Raw genomic sequence first — 22,244 nt, forward strand, 5'->3', positions numbered from 1 at the left:
TAGTATTGGAGGGAAGCGTGGAGGGTAAAATCGTAGAGGGAGGCCAAGAGATGAATACACTAAGCATATTCAGTAAGATGTAGGCTGTAGCAGGTACTTGGAGATGAAGAGGCATGCACAGGACAGTAGCATGGACAGCTGCATCAAATCAGTCTCAGGATAGAAGACAACAGCCGGCCCGTCCTTATCTCTCTTTCCGACACCCATCCTATCGCATTTTCCTACCGGCGCTTGAGGGTTACTCTGTACTCGCTTGGAAAAAGTTCTAGAGAGAACTCTGGAAAGGTCAATTTTCAAATCGTTGCAGAGTAAGCAAGTCCAGCGAGAAAACGAATCTAACATAACAAGTTTTCCTTAATGATATGATTCATCTTCGGTATGACACGCCCTCACAGTTATTTTTGTTACGAGAACTATGGATATTATTAATTTCCCAGAGTTGACTTCTGAAGTACACAGAATAAAGCTATGAGTAAAATAACAAATACTATTTGCGTTTTAACAGGACTTCGTTTTACCCAGAAAATGTTACGTTTAGACAGCAAATGCCAAATATACGTCGCTTAAATTTTATACAAAAGTGCCTGTGTGTAATGACAATATTAACTTTCCTGAAGTACTAACTTAAGCATTAGAACATATTGCCCACGAGATTACACAGTAGCATTCATTACACATCTCACAGTGAAACAGGCACAATTTTCTTCTCTTCAAATCATTATGTTAGCATTTGACTGACAAGCTGCAATGAGCCAGTCAATAGCAATAACAAACCTATGTTGAAAGCGATTGTATGTTATTACAGCAATAAAGCGTTGGGAATAATTCGGCAGTAATTCAATTCGCTCCTGATAATAAAAGTTCACGCACGCACGCGCACACACACACACACACACACACACACACACACACACACACACACACACAAACGAGCAACTATGCGCCGAAATAACATGATAGTTATGGACACCTAATCTGAAAATGACAGGCAGCTGCAGAAACGAGTAGAAAATTTGTATGTTTTCAGAGATTACTGGTGCATTTTGAAGAGCATAAAAATTATAAAAATTAACAGGGACAACGAACGATTATGTGTTAAAATTTTCTAATAGTTTGGAATCTCTTATTAATGCTCCTTGGGCATTAGAACTTTTACGTGATGGCGTTCATCCAGAAGATGTGGTATAATATGACACATAATACTGAAGACTTACATACGGTAAAGGTAACATGGAAACATTACCAAGTGATGATTTGCATTGCAAAATTCGCTCAGGGCCTAAATGTCAAAACTGCTGTACTAAGAGTGATTAGAGAAATTCTTTGGACTGGAAGTTCGAATGATAGGGTATCATTTTCTAGTATAACTGCACAGTAGCTCAAATATTACAACTACATTTTTAGTCACAGTTGCGCTCATTCAGTCACAATTCTGCAATCAGCTGCGCACTAAGCCATCCAAAATTAGTACGAAATGCTTTAGGACACTCGGTAAATATTAAAAATATTTACCGTAGGATTTCTAGAACAGTGGACCCATTAGACTGGAACTCCGAGTGCTATATGATATTGTAAGACATTATTAGATTACTTCGGAGAGTCATCGGTTCTTTACATTTGCCCACAGTAGGCATGTATAAAATGAAACCCGTTCTCTAACAGTATTCACTATTTGACAACATTTTAAGTCAGCACAATTCTACAATACGTGAATGTCTCGTCTTCACAATCTAGCAAATGGATTTCTGACCGTGTTGAAGAATCGTGAAGTTTCGTTGTGTCCATCCTGTGCAGTAGTTTTTTTCCCCTGCTTAACTTCGGCTGGAAAACACACAGTCGTATGTTGGTATTCCACAGATTTGGAATGTTCCAGTGCACGAGTTTGTTCTGGGAGAGCACAAGACAGGCCCCTGGTTAATTTTCTTTGAAATCCTTTTACTACAGACGCGTTTGTAGTCAGCGTCAGAAACAGGGTTGATATAACGCAGAAGGGCCAAACTATGCTGAATTTTAAAATATCTTAAATCGATCTCAATTGTGTACTTTGATAACTCCATTAAACTCGAAACGCAAACAGAAAACCTAGCAACGGCACACCCAAAGGGAAAAGAACTATACACGCTTAATACTTCCAGCATGTTCTGTAGGTTGCTACCTCCAGTCCAGCGCTTGAGACGCCTTGCATTAGGCCACGGTCGTTAGGCAGTGCAATATACAGCATATTAAAGAAAGATAAGTGAAGCCAGGAAAAAACACTACTTTTATTATTAACATGGGACAAATCCTCTTTCACTAATTTAAAAAGGTAAGGTTCTGCCCTTTCGAATGTACAGAATACTTAGTTGTCACAAAACGTACATGTACAGACGAAATCACTAGCAACGCTGACTGAACAATTTTGCAATGCGCTGTTTCAAACTGGTACACACCCGCGCTACTGTAATATTTTGTTAAGCAGACTAAAAACAGTGCCTGCTTGAAGTATTTTGACACCCTAGGCGCAGATATTTGAGCCGCCACACTATTCTAATCTAACGATCTTTATATGGAAATGGCAGCTACAATGCACCACTAGTTGGTTCAGCAACTATAACGCAACAACAAATCAAAAAAGTTTTAGACTTATGGCAAGACAAGACGCCATAACACTAATGTTGACTGTGCCTCGTATATCGTGTGAAAGCACAATGGCCAGTGCCTCCACTTCGGTCTCACAAGTATTAGTTTGAACTTTTATCAGGAGTACGTTAGAGATACTCCAAGTTTCATTTGGAGGCTTTTTCTTGTTCGACAAGGCGTGCAATAGATTCCTGAGGCTGTTAAAGTGAAAAGGAAGAAAGAAAGACATCTCAACTGACTTTGAATCCGTGAAGCTGGCCGGCCGCTGGTGGCCGAGCGGTTCTGGCGCTACAGTCTGGAACCGCGCGACCGCTACGGTCGCAGGTTCGAATCCTGCCTCGGGCATGGATGTGTGTGTTGTCCTTAGGTTAGTTAGGTTTAAGTAGTTCTAAGTTCTAGGGGACTTATGACCTTAGCAGTTGAGTCCCATAGTGCTCAGAGCCATTTGAACCATTTTTTTTCCGTGAAGCTGGGGTACGTGAGGCCGACTTGCTAGCCACTCATAATAATAATAATAATAATAATAATGTACTTACTAATTAAACGTACAGGATATTATGACTGATTATATTAAATGGCATTTGGTTGTTCTACTGGAAGCACAAGCAAGTTTGGCAAAGCTACACTAGGTACTGGCTTGGCCACAAGAGAAATGATTTTATACCCTAGTGGTCGGAACGATAAACTGGAAACAACGTAAACTAACAAATTCGATTTATTTAAATTTTCTCAGTTCCCTCCCATAATTTGCCCCCCCCCCCCCCCCGCCCCTCCACCTGCACAAGTTCAGGCGTCCTAAGCGCCAATACAACAGAGCCAGCGGTGCCAAAAAAACACACAGACTGGCTCGCTGACCACTCTGATGAGTAATATACTCTGACAACATGTCTCCCCAGAATCATTCAACAATAAAAGATAGTGAGGCGATTAGAAATTGTCGCTGTTACCTCCTCGATAACCAGTAAAGTGTAGACAATTACTGTAATCAGCTTCAACCCTACGATGGAAAACTTTGTTCGGCCTGTATCTTTCTAAATTATATTGCTTTTTTATGAGCTCAAGCTCAAAAATAGTTCAAATGGCTCTGAGCACTATGGGACTTAACTTCCGAGGTCATCAGTCCCTTAGAACTTAGAACTAGTTAAACCTAACTAACCTAAGGACATCACACACATCCATGCCCGAGGCAGGATTCGAACCTGCGACCGTAGCGGTGGCGCGGTTACAGACTGTAGCGCCTAGAACAGCTCGGTCACTCCGGCCGGAGGAGCTCAACTATTCGTGCGATGGGGGTACTGAAGCATACATGGTGCCAAACGCACAGTGAATTTACAAAAAGTGGAGTGGAAGAGTGTTTCGTATGCCTTACAATTCCGGAAAACACGAATACTTTCGACACCAAATACAAGCCGTCCAGAATAGACGAAGAATTTTCAACTCAATTAGCCAATAAAATAACCTTTGAGGCTTCTGAACAATAACCTTTCAGCCACCTGTTAATACAGAAACCATGCGTGGTACGACCTAAATTCTAATGCAAGTCATACAGCTATAGGATGACCGAGAAGTCTCCTGAACCCTTAAGGAAACGCGAGAGAAAACGTGCGCCGCCATCGGTCATTCAACTGAGCACGAATGAAATCCTTTTACAGAAAACTAGGCAAGCTTCAAGTACTGGGGTCAACATAACCACATTAACAAATATATGAAAGGCTTTAGACAAATATATGTAAATTAATATCTGACTACGACATGGGTCAGTAAGCTGCGGCGTGCCGTGCTTTGTTATGCCTTGGTCATGTCTTGCTCTTGAGAGTTATTTTCTAATGACCATGTGCTATATTGCAGTCTACAAACGATGAATGTGGTTTCCTCGTCTTAAGAAAACCCCCATCGCGTCCAAGAGTTGGAAAGAAATACGCTTCATATTATAAGTCTGGATTCCACAACGATACCTGAGTGGACTGTACCACTCCAGATAACTCGTTATGCAGAATAATGAAGTCCCAAGAGACTCAGTCTCAGTATAAAACTAATTAATAACTGCGCAAAAGCCTTTGGAAGTACGAGGGCATGCATAAAAGTAAAACCTCCAAATTTTTATGTGAAAACATTTCCTTTTTAAATAAAGCAAACTACTATTATATATTAATATTCTGCATCTTTGATCTTCACGTCTAAATATTTATTTCTCAATGTAACCACCGTGGCAATGAACACATTTCTCCCAATGTGAGGCCAGTTTGTTGACACCGTCACTGTAGAATATCTGACTGTTGACGGTGGACAATCTCACATCTGCTTGCATTGCTTCATCACTATGAAAGCGAAATTATCGAAGATGTTCTTTAAGTTTTGGAAAGAGATGAAAATCGGATGGGGCCAAGTCAGAGCTGTATGGAGGATGACCAACGACAGTGAAGCCAAGATATCGGAGCACTCGGGTGTGGTCTAGAACTGTCTCGCTTGAAGCAGAGGGTGCTCCATGTGCGGACGAACTCCCTGAACTAGTGCTTAAAGTTTTCTGAGGGTCACTCATATACCGACGTAGTTTCGTTACACATCGTCACGTTACACCCTCTAATTCGGCGCCCCCTGGTGGCAGGGGGGTTGCAACTTCCGTCAGCGAAGCGGGAAAGTAATATGCATGACATGTAATACCTCAAACGATATTGAGAACAGAATAAAGCATTCGGAGGAATTAATTTTCGACTCTCCCTCGCATATCGTATGACATTCCATCTAATAAAACAAGGAGGGCACGGAAACGCAATGATCTCCGCGTAAGACACGATGGCGCATATAAAGATGCGAGGGGTACGTAGTTCTTATACATACGAACTCGAGCATACAATATACGGCTTTGACTTAGGGGTGTGGAGATTTCTGAGACACAGTGTAGTAAGTCACACATGTACACACAATAATATCAGGCTTAGGAATTTTTAAGTGTAGTGTCAATTCGCTAAAATATTATACAGGGTGTATCAAATGTATCAAATAGAATCATCCGATTTGACACGTCTATATTTTTGAAACTAATAAACGTAAGAATGAATTTCAACTGGAAACTCAAAACTTTTTTTTCATACCTTTTCATAGGTGTTCAAGATGCGCCCCCCCCCCCCCCCCTGGGATGCACGGCATATGTCAACGTGTTATTCAAATTTTTCCCAGACTGTAGCGTGCATGTCTTGAGTTACGTCTCAGTTCATTAACTGTTGTTTGTAATGGAGGCACATAAACAGAATCTTTTATAAACCCCGACAAGAAATAATCACGTACAGTCAGATCCGGTGACCTTGGGGGCCGGTAACGTAAGGCTGAATCATTTGGTCCATTGCGACCGATCTATCATTCAGTAATCCTTTGACTTAAAAATTCCTGCACTTCCAGATGCCATGTAAAACTCGAGCGTTTGCTCTTCCCAACAGTACATTGTTCACGCACATATCTCAAATAACGTAATAGTTACGATTTTTTAAATCAGATGATTCTGTATTACTAATTTCCTGTAGATTAGAAAATGCATATGCTTTCATACAATAAGCATACGATTTGTTGCATGTCCCCGTAGAAATCTTGATGTCATTACAGTTCCTTTATTTTTATTTGAAACGGTTATCCTGTTTCTAATTTATGTTCTTCTTGGAGGACGCCTCGACTCCAAGAAACTTCCACCACCGAAGGAAACTCCCAATATCTCAAGTTCAACAAAAGTTTAAAGTCGGAAAATTTAACGTGGGTAATCCTCAGAGCATGGAATTGTCAGTCCCATACTATTACGAATTAGCACTTGCTGGTTTTATTTTTCAGGCAGAAATAACGCCTCATGATGCTTTTTTCGACAATATATCATTTTTGTTTCATGTTACGATTGATTTTCATAGAATGTCAGCTAATGGGAGTAATCGCTCATAACATAGGCTTTGATTCTGTGATAAAGCCGCTATGCGTTTATTGACGGATAATCAAATTAATCCGCGAAGGAAGAAGCGAACGAAATCAGGTCTTAATAGGTTAGCTCGCCGGTTTACAGCAGGAGCACGTAATGGAGGCCCTCAAGAGCGGAGGTCGGCCCTTCGTAACTGATTGCAGCTACAGCGACACACGGCTGAGCCCAATACTAACGACGGATTTTCCAGGCCGGTGAGCGCGCACATGCGGTTATTAAATTCAACCGTATTCATTGTATTTGCAATATTAATGTATTTACCGAATCGCAATTTGGGTAACGATGTAATTTTGCGAATGAATAACGGGCGCCATAGCCGAGGTGCACGTCCCAATCAGCTGTTGGCCTTTCACAGTGATATACAAGTCAAATGTAATTACCATGTTGCGTAATTAAAGCCCCGCTGGCGGACTCCTGGAGCCACCTCCGGCAGATCGACAGAACGCAAAACCAAGGTGTTTATCTGACTGCAGTTCCGCGCTTCTCAAAAGGCTTAGTTCACGTTCACGTCAGACAAGACCGCAGAGAACATAAATCAGATATGTGGTGCATACGGAGGGCACTGCGTCAGAAGCAGGCGTTATTCACGACTTGAGCGGACGTTGAAACACACGAGAGCAACAACTTCGGCGAATTCTGACATTTTCGAAGCGTGTTGAATAGTAGATGTTTGCGTATTGCAGCCGGTCATCGCTAACGTCACGCACACGTTCCTTAGTAATTCCAGCAGTCACGTTTCCTTTGTGTCGATGTAGTATTTTTCGTAAAACGTAATCTGCTTTCCTTTCTTACTTTATCAACACATACAGCAGATGCACTTCCAATTCGTTCTCACATTACGTTTGCAGCTGCTCTGACTTTTTTGCACTCAGTGTTGAGTCGGTGGCTCAGTGGTAACGTACCGGGCTACGAATCCAGCGGTCTCTAGTTCGATCACCGCTCAGTCATAGGATATTTAACTGTAACTTTTCACTTCTTTCATCATCGGTAATGTTTACGTGAAAACAGCCGAGTAGCACCGTGATTCACATTTCACGACAAACGGTAGGTTCCCGCAATAAACAGGTGGGAAAGTGGGAAGGTCAGATCAAATTTCGGAGGAAGGCAAAGGTATATCATGTACTTCCTTTACTTTTTCGTGTCCAGAAGTCAAATTTTTTTCCAGCTCAAAACGGGACTACGTAAAATGCTTCCTTGCTTCCCTACCACAATTCGCATTGCGTACATTTACTGGGACAGTTAGGAAAGGTCAGGAGATGTTCGATATCACCACATTAATATCTGTCGCCTATATCACTAAAAGACTACTACGGTCACCCAGTCCCAGTTACAATTTGCCTATCTAACGGATTCCAGGTGTAACATAATGTAGTTTTCAGTATTTCATTATTATTATTGACCAAATTTAAAATTTAAGACGCTGTCATAATCTTCTCATTAAGCGGTATTTTACGTTAAATACATTAAATGCGTTCGCAACTGCGAATAAGGACGCCATCATCTGTAGAATGGAATGACGACAATGAAAATCTGTGCCGGACCGGGCCTCGAACCCGGATTTGCCACTTATCGCAAGCGGTCGCCTTACCATCTGGCTATCCGTGCACGACTCACGGCCAGATACAAACTAAAATGTGTCATCAACCACGCGTCTACGATTTGTAGTGGTACATGTGTTTTGTATATTCCCGCACAGGTCAATCGTTGTACATGAAAGTTGCAAGCTCGATATCGGCAAATAAATACGATATTGCACTGCCTGAGTTAAATTACGACGCATAGTTCCTCGGACATGCATGCATGTCCAAAGGAACTTCGTATCGTAATTATAATAACACATGCACTGCAATATCGTATCTTACGCTAAAGATTTAACATAATCAGACACGTTTTTAAGCTGGAAACTTTGTATGTGTATTTAGGCAGCATAACACACGGCGCGCAAAACACCCAGACTATATTCGTCCAGTATTTGAGACGCCCAACAAACTTTACACATAATTTCATACCTTTTCGAAACTTTTTCTCGCTGACCTCCCTCACAAAATAATAAAATTGCTTACCACATTTTCACTGTTCATGCAATAAAACTTCATCATCAAACTTGACGTTTTAATTTATTACCCCTTTACTACTAACTTTACTCTCAACACATTTTGTAGACAGCATCCGCAGAAACTGTTGAATGTACGAGGGCGTGCTAAAAAGTGAAACCACCGAGTTTTTCACTCTCTTCGCATAATTCAAAAAATGGTTCAAATGGCTCTGAGCAATGTGGGACTTAACTTCTGAGGTCATCAGTCCCCTAGAACTTAGAACTACTTAAACCTAACTAACCTAAGGACACCACATACATCCATACCCGAGGCAGGATTCGAACCTGCGACCGTAGCGGTCGCACGGTTCCAGACTGTAGCGCCTAGAACCACTCGGACACTCTGGCCGGCTAGCATAATTGTTTGAGGTATTACATGCCACGCCTATTACGCGATCGATTTTCTCGCTTCGCTGATGGAAACTGCGAAGCTATGCTGGTAGAAGGCTCAAATTATAGCGTGTACATGGTGCTGTGTCAAGTCACTATGTCAGTGATTACGTAGGTTTTCCCGGCGTAATAAGTCTTGAAAGTCTCTTCGGGTTTGCTGCCGGATCCTAGACGTTATGGTATATAAAAAACCAGATGGTACTTTGGGACACAGTGTTCACCGAAAGCCGACACACAGAGATTGGTATCTGCATCCTAAGAGAACTTGGAACTACTTAAACCTAACTAACCTAAGGACATCACAGTGGCGTCCTTAGGACTTTGGTACGGTGAGCATATGCCATTTCCGACGCAGACAGCTTAACCCAAGAACTTGAGCATTTGATGGCTGTTTTTAAGGAAAATGGATACACCGAGGAGCAGATTCGTCGGGCTATGGAGTTTGGACCATCTCCGGAGGTGTAGGAAGAGGAACATTGATCTGAGGCCTTTCTTCCTTATGCTGGAGGCTTATCGTTTAAGATTGGACGAATTTTAAGGAATTTTAACATTAAGAGTGTGTTCCGTCCACCTTCTAATATTAGGGCTCTGCTCGGCCCTGTGAAAGATGATTTGGGGCTTAGGAAACCCGGTGTATACAAAATTCCGTGTCAATGTGGGAAAGCTTACATTGGTTGTTCGATTCGCGCAGTGCATGACAGGTATGTGGAACATCGCCGTCATACGAGGCTACAACAGCCGAAAAAATCGGCAGTAGCAGAACACTGCCTAAATGAGGGACACAGTATGAAATTTGATGAAACTGTAGTTCTTGCCAACATTTCCGGTTTTTGGAACAGTGTCTATAAAGAGGCGATTGAAATTAGGTTGGCTAATAATTTAATCAACAGAGACAATGCGTTTCCTCTTAGCAAGACGTGGAATCCTGTATTGTCTCGCATCAAAACTGAACGTTCTTCGGTGCGGCCTTGATTGCGATATACCGTTGCCAGCAGTGTTTCACTAAGGGCGGCGCCACCTCCCTGTCTTTAACCCTGCTGTTCTGTTCACTTTTACTTGACATATATACTGTTCGGGTCAATATGACCCGACATATCAAAATGCTTTAGAAACATAAATTTTGGTACAGTTTTAGCTATCGACATTGTTGTTCTATTCCAGTACCTTGTTAGTAATAATAATAATAATAATAATAATAATAATAATGGTAATAATAATAATAATAACAATGCATACAACTTTATTGAGGGATATTTTTCATTTAAATATGCACATAAATTTGAAACAACAGACAGTTTCCATTACAGGCATTCAACTTAGAAAGCACTACAGTTTTTCCATACTTCTATTCTTATTGTTGACAGTTTAGACGTAAGTATTGACATTTTCTAACAACAGACAGTTGTCATTACAGATATTCATCTTAGAGCACACTACAGTACAGAACACACTACAGTTTTTTTATTACATTCCAACATAGAAAGCACTACAACTTTAGAATCCTCTCTTCTTACTGATTGTAGTTTAGGCACAAGTATTCACATAAATTTGAAACAACAGAATTTTCAATACAATCATCTTATAAAATACTACAGTTCTTTTCTTACTGCTTGCACTGTGGACACAAGTAGGTTACATGTTTCTTGCAAATATGTTTACTACATTTTCCACACACCATGTTTGTTTTATTGTCATTACTTGATGGACAGAACTTACAGCGTGCACGTTTTGTAGATTTTCTTGTTGTTACCGATTCTGACACACCACCCACATCATTCGGGTTTTGGATGCTTGTGACCATTCTCAAAGAATCTTCTGTTCTTGGGAAATGCGTTCTTGATGCAATATGTTCTTTTATCAGTGACTTTCCAAGTTCCTCCAAGAATATTCTCCTTCTAGTCAATTTGCTTGCATTCCAATTAGGGTCAACCGAAATCCACAAAACGTATGCATTATAAGCAGAAACATCAAGAATATTGTAGAAAACTATCATTGGCCACCTATTACTTTTTCGTTTGCATGTATATGTACCTAATAACTGATCAAGCGTGTCTACAGCACCTTTGGTTGAATTATAGTCCAAAATCATTTTTGGCTTCTTATCAGCCCTGTCACTGATTTCCGCATCATGGTGGAGAGTGCTCATAAGTACAACATTCTTGTGTCTCTTAGGAATATAATTAACCACAGTAGTGTCATTTGTGAAGTAAAATGAAGAGCTGTGTACCTCCTTGTTGGTCATTTTGTGTGGAAGCTCCGGCTTATTTTTCCGTATAGTTCCCAACATAGTCAATTTCCTTTTCAGAAGCAGCTGCCCCAAATTGTACGACGTAAAAAAGTTGTCACACGTGATATTCTGACCACGTAACTCAGAAGTGAGATCAGATACCACCCTCATTCCCTGATTTCTTTCTGGTGCCGCTCCACTCACCTTTCCTGTATAAATTTGGGCTTTCAGTACGTATGAAGTTTTGCTGTCACACATGGTCCATATTTTGATCCCATATTTTGCCGGTTTACTTGGGATATACTGCTTGAATGGACAGCGACCTCTAAATGCTACTAACTGCTCGTCAACAGTAACATTTTCTCCTGGATTATACAGTTTAGGAAGGACCTCTACCCACTTCTCCCAAATACTACGAATTGCGGCAAGTTTGTCAGTACGTCGTCTTTCCTCTCTAGTAGATTTCTTGTCAAATCGCAGGACACGTGATATCTTACAGAATGTTTCATGAGACATGGTTGCTCGAAATATGTTTCGCCCAGTATCTTTATCCCACAAACTTTTTGTAGACTCCCCATGAGATCGATATACACCCGCTAGGAGTAAGAGTCCTAAGTATGCATGGAAAACAGAACCATCAATATCTGTCCACTGTTCACCATAAACTCGCTGCCCTTCAATATTTGTCATCTCTATTATTTCATTTTGAAGCGCTGTGTGAAATACTGCTTCAAATGAACATTTTACATCAGATATTCCGCTGACTGCATACCTGGTAACTCCTGGGGTACTCTTGATGATGTTCGAAGCTGGTAGGCGACCATGTTGTGCTGGTGGATGCAACTGCCATTCTATATTCCCATTTTTAGAAAGAAAAGTCTCTACACTATTTTGTATGGGCTGTGGACTGTCGTAACTGTCATCGGAACACTCGCTTTCAGATGCATTGCTGATGTGATCTTCAAACTCAGAAAGTGATCCTTCATCTGGTGAGGCATTTACTATTTCTTCCAACTCACGATCATTCAATGGTCTCATCGCCATGGTGTCACAAGTCAAACTGGGCAGAAACAAAGCATTCCAATTATTGAGAACTGCCAATTATTATTTCCTGGGGAAAGCAACAAACAAGCCCATTGTTGTGAACGCATGGAGCTTTAGGTGATTGTTGAGAGTAAGTTGGAATGATGCAGTCACTATTCCCACACAACACAACAAAAATAATTTTCGCCATTTCCAGATTTTAGAAATAAATACGAGTTACACTAAACATATTTGTGTCGGGTCATTATGACCCGAACATTACATATGCAACTATTACAGTTGAAGCCCAAACTTCTTAAACTTTTTTAAAACCTTTTAAAACACATGCTGCTCATCCATTTTCAGACAAAGTCACAAAGTTTCATAAATATATATTGGTATTTACATAATGTAAAATAACGTTCATATTCGTTTCGGGTCATATAGACCCGAACAGAACAGCAGGGTTAAGGGCAGAAACCGTGATGGGCGGCGCATGCGCCGTGTACTGAACGGTGCCTATATAGGACGTCGATTTGCAACCTGGCGTCAGTTCTCAGCGGACTCATCAGCAGAAGCAGCATTTTCCTGAAGATGGCGACCAGTTGGATCGCCGAAATATCGAGTCAAGTTGATTTTAGGATCCGGCAGCAAACCCGAAGAGACATTCAAGAACTACGTCAGTGCGTGAGAAAAAGCGTGCTGTAATCGAATTTCTAGCAGCAGAAAACATATCTCCAACTGAGCACACACTCCTTCAACATGACGATGTCAGCCCACATACGAGCGCTGCGACATCTGTAACAATCCGGAGCCTTGGGTTCACTGTCATACATCATCCTTCCTACAGTGAGGACGTGGCCCCAGTCGATTTCCATCTGTTTCCAAAACTTAAAGAACACCTTCTAGGATAGTGATGAAGCGTTACAAGTAGAGGTGAGGTTGTGGCTCTGTCAACAAATTCAAAACATTCTCGTTGGGAGAAATGTGTTCGTTGCCAGAGTGACTATGTTGAGAAATAAATATGTAGACGTGAAGAATGAAGATGTAGAATGTTAATAAAGCCTGTTTTAATGAAAAGCATTCAGAGTTTTCACATAACAAATTCGGAGGCTCCACCATGTCAAGTTCTCGTCATTGGGCATCTCCTGTAGCGGAGGATAGTTACTTTTTCAAGAATTTCTTGTGTGATTTCAGTCTTCCAGGCTCAGAGGAAGCTCAAAATTGGGAGTGGAGATCATAGAAGGTATGACAAATCTTCTCTGTTGTTCGGCATCAGTTTGTCAAGAAATGGCGTCCGTATCCATCCGCTTCGTGTATTTATCGAGCGGCGTCGGTTTCATGCAACCGATTGTGGTTGTCAGGTTTCATTTAAAATTGAGGTTTTTGGCATGTGCAGATTTGGACCACGCCAGGCAAGCATTTCCTGCCGTGTAGCACTCTGCTTGGGCTATGCTTTGGTCTAGTTCCCCGTTTGCTGCTAGCTAATTTTCTCAGTGTGTTAATCATTGCTGCGAATTATGATGTACTTTCTCGCATTTATATTTATACATTGCGACATCCAGCTATGTCACCAAGCGAGGTAGCGCAGTGGCTAGCACTCTGCACTCACATTCGGGAGGACGACGGTTCAAACCCGCGTCCAGCCATCCTAATTTAGGTTTTCTGTGATTTCCCTAAATAGTCTAAGGCAAATGCGGCGACGGTTCCTTCGAAAGAGCACCGTCGCATTCCTCCTCCGTCCTTCGCTAATCTAAGCTTGTGCTCCGTCTCTAATGACCTCTTTGTCGACGGGAGGTTAAACACTAATCTCCCCCTCCCCCTCCCAAGTATTCCGATTTATCTGTGTGTTCCAGTGTGATGCCATTAGAGGTTACATTCAGCTTTCGGTTTGCTTATTTCGAGCGAAGATGAAAGGCGTGATTTGTGTCTTTAAAGGATATGCTTTAACGGAATTTTCCTCGTAGTATTCTGACATGTTGCTTAGAGCGCGTTCCAGGTTTTATTCTGTCTCCCCAAATCACTTTTCATGTGCTGTGATGGCCAGATCGTCAGCTTACATAAAGTGTGTCCTGTAATTTCGTGCTCGTTACCACCTCCAGTAGGATCATGTCTAATAAATCACTGCGATATTCAAAGTCACCTACTGGCTGACGATGATTTTACCTTTTTCACCTATTTAATGTTTCAAAACATGCTAAAGTGGAGGTTTAATTATAGTGTTTAAAGAATTGTAAAAAGTTCACTTATTCCTGAGCTTTCCTATAACCATACTGGGATTTGATTACGTCACAGATTTGAAGCGACATCTGTATAATCCATCATAGACTTGAATCGGCATTTGTATTAGCCGAATACGATACTACATTAATTCACGACTGCCTCCTTCCGCTACATCGAGGAAAATTCCTACTCATGTTTCAAATATACACGGTAACACAGCAAATTTTGTTGTACTAATTTTAAACTGATTGCAGTATCTGTCAAAGCGAAGCGTTTATAATGAAAATGTGGTGTCACCGCCAGACACCACACTTGCTAGGTGGTAGCTTTAAATCGGCCGCGGTCCATTAGTACATGTCGGACCCGCGTGTCGCCACTGTCAGTGATCGCAGACCGAGCGCCACCACACGGCAGGTCTCGAGAGACGAACTAGCACTCGCCCCAGTTGTACGGACGACTTAGCTAGCGATGCACACTGACGAAGCCTCGCTCATTTGCAGAGCAGATAGTTAGAATAGCCTTCAGCTAAGTCAATGGCTACGACCTAGCAAGGCGCCATAGCAATTGATAGTTATCGTATGAAGCATGTCTCATCAAGAACGATGTATACAAATGATGGATTAAAGTTAAGTATTCCAGAAGCTACGTACTTTTCTTTATAGCATTCATTACGTATCTTGTTTCTGACCTATCTCTAGCCTGCGTGAGTTTAACGCGTGCATTCGGCCTCCTCAACCAAGTAGTGTGCGTAGTGTTGGCTAACTGCTAACACTACAGAAATACTGCACATTCCGATAGTACTTTTAATTGTCTTTAGGATATTCCAAATAACTCATTAAATTTTAATAGAATAATTAAATACAAGAACAATGTTTATTATCTATCTTTATCAGGCACCAGTAAGTCCATCATTTGCTACGAATCATTTCATCAAAACCACGCAACCGTTGCAACGTTCGATGTACCGTAGTCTCCTCTGCAACTTCACATATATATATATATATATATATATATATATATATATATATATATATATATATATATATAACCTTTAGAGGGCAGCTAGTGCACACTATGCAAAACAAACTTTCCAGAATTCAGCAGAATGTGACAATGTTAGACACTGTAATGTTACGAGCCGCGATAAATGCACGATTTTTACTGTGAAAATACACCAAGAGGCGCAGCGTCAGATTTACACAGCGACAAAACAACGCCAGCGAGTCACCGCTGCCGGTTTTCCAGTGAATATAGAAAGCGACCCATCTGTTGGAATGCGAATATAAACATGAAACAGCGTGACCGGCTTAACACTGCTGTGTGTAACATTAGTCCAAAAGCACAACGTTAATATAGAACTCAGGTATACAGACCACCAGAAATGATATGGTACTGAAAGTAGACAGTTTTCATCCATTGCGAGACGACTGGAAGCTGTTTCGAATGCTAACGGTTTTCCCGCATCATGAGGCCTGGTAATCTGTTGTGCTTGTAGTGTTTCCCCATTTCTGTCGACCCCTGTACGACCATGTGTAACATTGGAATGTTTGTTTCAATTAGGTTCGTACTATACTATTAGAGTCATTAACCGTTGTTGATTGAAATGTAAGAGGAAAAAACGTTCAGCCGCATTCGGAAAGTTAGATTACATGTTAAGAATTTAAATTTCACTCCAGTGTATAAGGCAGGTTTTCATTACGCTGAAAGTACATACACCATTTTCTTTATTCTTTTTTATTTTAAAGTATGTGATAAAGCTTTTGCTCAAAATTGTTTTTTTTTTTTTATTGTCCATCAGCTAAAAACGGTTTCAGAACATGTGTATACAGGGTGCTGGAAAGTAACCTGATAATAAGGTAAGGTAAGGTAAGGAAACGCCGAATCAAGCAAACTCTTACAAACGACCACATACGTCCGAAACACAGTGTGGTGGAGGTACAGCCGTAAAGCGACAGTCAGTCAGCGAGAGTGGTGCACCAAATACCCTCCGCCACACACCGTAACATGGATTGCGGGGTATAGACGCATATGTGGGTTGTAAACCGTGTCTGCAGCGAGCGACACATAGCAGCCAAGCCTTCTCATTCGTCTGTGATGTACCTCCAAGCACAGTACGCCCGCATGCGAGGCAGGCATCAGTGTTTGTCATTCACTTCCATGAGGGGAGTCGTAGCAGTGATCATGACATCACCCAGAAAACTGGCTGCGAGAAACTGGCACGATCGCAGCTTGTAGAGTTGACTGTGGTGCGCAAAGGCGCGCCGCTCTCTTCTCGAATCCGAGGAGAACGTCCTTCATCACGAAGAAGATAACTCGACGGTCTCCGCTGCGTGCGTACCGTGAAGCGGGACAATGTTAAATGATCCCACCTTCAAACTTATTTTACACCCAAACGGTACATTTCCGGGCATGGTGTCCTTGTCAAAACTGTATCTAATAAGTCCCATCCGTCTACAACACCTAGAAGCTTGTAATGGCCAGAGTGAAACGCTGTTTACCATTTATTTTACGGCGCTACCAGTTTTGGCTGTAAATTTTACGTTTTAAAAATATTTTTCTAGCACATATACGTTGCCTTACGACGATATTTAGCTGCTTCCTACTGTCGCACTCATGTACATATTACTACTACCACGAGGGAGATTTTTTTTATTTTTATTTTTTTTTTTTTTAGCGGTACGATCGGTCGCGAAATTAAAACCACAGCGAAAATGCGATGAAGCTTGGTACAGACGTGTTGCCCAGTGCATCTATTATGCCTGACGATTACGTCGCACTTTGCTTCTCTGAGCGCAAAGCGAGCACGTAAAAAGGCCTAGAACAACATTCTCCCGCCAAATGTTAAGTGTGTGCTATCATTTGATTTCTTCACGCTGAGAGCACCCGTCTGATTCCATGCAGCCCAAATAACTGACATGCGTGAGAGTGTATGGTTATGGTGAAGGAACTTTGGACGTACAGACGTTCATGATGCAAGCAGTCACAGAAGAAAGCGAGTGTCTGACGATGACCTTGTTCAACGAGTGGATCAGGCGATTCGAGAAAATCGTCTACAAAGGGCACTTCAGATCAAGCGAAGATGAATGTTATCATCAGGCTTTGTCCTGAAGATCCACCGTAAAAGACAGAAATTAAAATCAACTGCGAAAGATCATCACCTGAGGAGTGCTCAACCGAAGTGGTTGATATTTTTTGCTGTGTTCGTAATTGTGGATAGGGGGTAATGGTACCTTTGGTATGAAAAAGAAAATAAAAAAATGCCTTCAGTTTGATAGTTCTGCTGCTACATATTCTCATAACAACGAAAGATCAGTTTGACCGTTATAAACACGAGGTCTGTTCAAAAAATTCCGGAACTTCATCCACAAAATTTTTCTACGCTTGCCTTTTACTTATTGTGCATGGTATCCTTCGAAATACTTTCCTTTACAATTGATAGACAGCTCTCAACGCCGTTTTCATTACCGGGAGCAGTCTTGGTACGCCTCACGCTGGATCGCGCGAAGCGCCGTGTGCGAATTTTCTTTTATTTTGTCTATCGTTGCAAATCTTCGTCCTTTCAATGGGGTTTTCATCTTCGAAAATAAAAGAAGCTCGCAGGGGCCAGGTACGAAGAGTACGGAGGATGAGGCAGTTCAGTATGACTTCGTTTTTTGTGCGACAGTCACGCACCAACGGGGGTGAATGTGCGGGTGTGTTATCGTGATGCAAGAGCCACGAGTGTCGCCACATTTCAGGCCATTTCTTCCTAATATTTTCTCGCTGGCGTCGCAACATGTCCCGATAGTACCATCGTTTAATAGTTTGTTCCTGTGGCACGAATTCATGATAAAGTAATCCTTTAGTCAAAGAAAGCTGTCAGTAAGGTTTCGATATTTTACCTGACCTGATGAGCCTCTTTTGGTCTTGGAGAACCTCACCCGACCCATTATCAAGACTGAAACTTAGTCTCAACATCATAACCGTAGGCCCACGACTCATCACAAGTTGTCTTAAGGAACATCTCCTACTCATTTCCCCGATCCAAGAGCTCTTCACAGATTGCGAGGAAAATATCTTTTTCGTCTTGACTCGTGAGCCGTGGGACGAACTTAACAGCTACACGATGTATTCCAAGATTCTGTGTCAGGACTTCATGACATAATCCAACTGAAATATTACATTCTTCTGCAATCTCTCAGACAGTCTTCGGTTGGCACGCACAATTTCATTGTTCCTGACATGAACGTCGTCGGTAGATGTAGAAGGGCGTCCTCAAACCGTGAGAACCATTTGTAACACCGAGAACGGCTTAAGCACTCATCACCGTAGGCCTCCTGCATCGTTTGGTGTGTATCTCTAAAGGTTTTCTTGAGTTTCACGCGAAATTTAATGCAGACGAGTTGACTATCTAACTCTGGCATTTAGAAATTCGCAGACTGTGCGGCACAACATTCTGCCCAATACGACACTGAACAACAACTATGAACAATAACTAACAGAGAGACAACAATGAAACTTTCAGCAGTTACACGTTAAACACTGGCGTGTGCGGGGATGCCAACCGCATGTCGCTACAACACACCACTGGAGAGAAATTACGAATCTTCCGGAACTTTTTGAACAGAGCACGTAAAATATATAAATACGTTTGTAATATATAAAGAGGTAACGTTGTTACCGAATATCTCGGGAAGTTCTTGACAGATTTACTACAGGTTTTTACACGACATTCTAATGAACGTTCAGACGGACATAGGCTATAGTTTTTCTAATATAAATAACATTTACTTATGTATGCAATATATAACGGGGAAGTGTGGCTACCACAAAACTTGAAAAGCTCTTGGCGGATTTACTTCAGATTTTGAGATGAACATAGAGGGGGGAGGTTGGTTGGTTGGTTGGGTGGTTGGTTGGCTGGTTAGTTGGTTCATTTAGGGATGGGGGAGGGGGGGGGAGCCTAACCAGCGAGGTCATCGGTCCTATCGGATTAGGGAAGGATGTGGAAGCAGTCGGCCGTGCCCCTTTCAAAGGAACCATCCAGGCATTTGGTTCAATTGGCTCTGAGCACCATGGGACTTAAAATCTGAGGTCATCAGTCCCCTAGACCTTAGAACTAGTTAAATCTAACTAACCTAAGGACATCACACACATTCATGTCCGAGGCAGGATTCGAACCTGCGACCGTAGCAATCGCGCGGTTCCAGACTGAAGCGCCTAGAACCGCACGGCCACACCGGCCGGCCAGGCATTTGCCTGAAGCGATTTAGGGACATCAAGGACAACCTGGATGAGGATGGCCGGACGCGTGTTTTAACCGTCGTCCTCCTGAATGCGGGTCCGGTGTGCTAACCACTGCGCCACCTCGCTCGATAGAAAGGGAGGAGGATATGTACAGCGAAAGATGGGGTATGATAACATGGGTAGACAGGCGGCAAGAAACTTACGATGTGTATGTATTTCCCATACATATGCAGAACTGCGAAGAATTGCCAGGTTCGCTAGTTAAATATAAAAACTCTCGCGATCAAAGTTTAATACGAATTCTACGTTATCTTATACTCCTTGCAAAGCACGTGCTGTGATGGGCTGGCATGACATGTTCTCAGCTGAGGCTGCACGGCATCGGATCAGTCGGTGTCAGGCGGCGCGTTTTTGCGCGCTCGCCACTGTGCTGCCGCCGCTAATCGCCGGCGCCGTGAATCCGTAATCGCGGGCATTAGCTGCAGATGGTATCTGCGGGGGCGTGCCAGCCGGCAGCTAGCACAGGTATCGACGCGCGGGCGCGCCCTGCCCACTTTCAATTACACGGCCCGGCGTGGCGACGGCTCCCGCCGCAGTCAAATTACTGTTTCATGCGGCCCCATCGCGATTATAGCCGCCCTGCCTCTCTGCAGCTGTTAACCGGCCCAGTTTGAAGTGTCCGCGTCCGGTCGCTGCCTGAAACAGCTTGTTCCTCGACACACCGATTCCGATGTGACGCAGTGTCGGGCTGAGTTGTCACGACCACTCCTAGGGGTGACATTATGGTGTAACTACATCTACGCTATCTGGTGAAAAGTCGACACACACTTATTAATGGGCATAAATATGGGCTGTGTCGTCCCCTCGCCTGTATGATTCCGCTGGCAACACTTTCAATGAAGTGCCAGAATGTCTGTTGGGGAATGACAGACCACTGTTCCTCAAGAGCCGAAACCAGAGGAGGTAGTGACGTTGAACGATGGGGTCTGGAGTGAAGCAGACGCTCTAACTCATCCCAATGGTGTTCAAATGAGTTCAGGCAAGGACTCCGTGTAGGCCACTCCATTTCGTGAATGTTATTGTCCTCAAACCATTGATTCACATATGCTGCTTTATTACAAGGTTCACTGTCATGGCCGGCCGGTGTGGCCGTGCGGATCTAAGCGCTTCAGTTTGGAACCGCGTGACCGCTACGGTCACAGGTTCGAATCCTGCCTCGGGCATGGATGTGTGTGATGTCCTTAGGTTAGGTAGGTTTAAGTAGTTCCAAGTTCTAGGGGACTGATGACCTCAGAAGTTAAGTCCCATAGTGCTCAGAGCCATTTGAACCATTTTTTCACTGTCATGTTGATACAGTCAGTCATCCCCTTCACTTCACTGTTGGCAGGTACCGCTGCGTAAGACTGCCACAAGGTATAGCGTGATCCGTCACTCCCAACCGCTCGTTTCCAATAATCCACTGACCAGTGGAGTCGCTCTTTACATCATCCCAAGCGCCGCTTCGCACTTACTTGAGAAATGCGTAGATTATGACGAGCTCCTAGATAATTGTACCCCATTCGTTTCAACTCCCAACTGACCGTCACAGCAACTCACGACTGATTCTTTCTGCTGATTTCGTACAATTTTTTACAAGAAGCCTCGAGGTTGCTCGACAAAGAACAGCCTTCTCACTATTTCCAATTTACACATCTCCGCCCAACAGAAAAATGCATCATCAGGAAAATAATCCCAGGGCGTTACTGATCGTTTGTGATAGTCTATGTACATTATGTGATCGAAAGTATCCGGACCCCTGCCAGAAAATGACTTGCAAGTTCGTGGCGCCCTCCATCGGTAATGCTGGAATTCAGTACGTTGTTGGCCCACCCTTAACCTTGATGACAGCTTCCGCTCTCGCAGGCATACGATCAATCAGGTGCTGGAAGGTTTCTTTGAGAATGCCAGCCCCTTCTTCACGGAGTGCTGCGCTGAGGAGAGGGATCGATGTCGGTCGGTGAGGCCTGGCACGAATTCGACGTTCCAAAACATCACAAAGGTGTTCTATAGGATTCAAATCAGGACTCTGTGCAGGATCCCCGAATTGCTCTTTAGCAGTGGGAAGCAAGAAGGTGCTTAAAATATCAATGTAGGCCTGTGCTGTGATAGTGCCACGAAAAACAATCAAGGGGTCCAAGCCCCCTCCATGAAAAACACGACCACACCACTGCCTCCGAATTTTACTATTGGCACTACACACGCTGGCAGATGACGTTCACCGGGCATTCGCCATACCCACACCCTGCTATCGGATCGCCACATTGTGTACCGTGATTCGTCAATCCACACAACGTTTTTCCACTGTTCAATCATCCAACGTTTACGATCCTTACAGCAAGCGAGGCGTCGCTTGGAGTTTACCGGCATGATGTGTGGCTTATGAGCAGCTGCTCGACCATGAAATCCAAGTTTTCTCACATTCCGCCTAACTGTCACAGTACTTGAAG

General features: G+C 42.8%; 1 protein-coding gene across 11 annotated transcripts in view; it reads right to left on the bottom strand.

Moving 5' to 3' along the window:
- Nucleotides 1–22,244, bottom strand: part of LOC126262390 (hemicentin-1) — a 1,144,740-nt gene that overhangs the window by 1,113,657 nt on the left and 8,839 nt on the right. The window lies entirely within an intron of this gene.

The sequence above is a fragment of the Schistocerca nitens genome, chromosome 6 (genome assembly GCF_023898315.1).
Source record: "Schistocerca nitens isolate TAMUIC-IGC-003100 chromosome 6, iqSchNite1.1, whole genome shotgun sequence".
Classification (NCBI taxonomy): Eukaryota; Metazoa; Arthropoda; class Insecta; order Orthoptera; family Acrididae; genus Schistocerca; species Schistocerca nitens.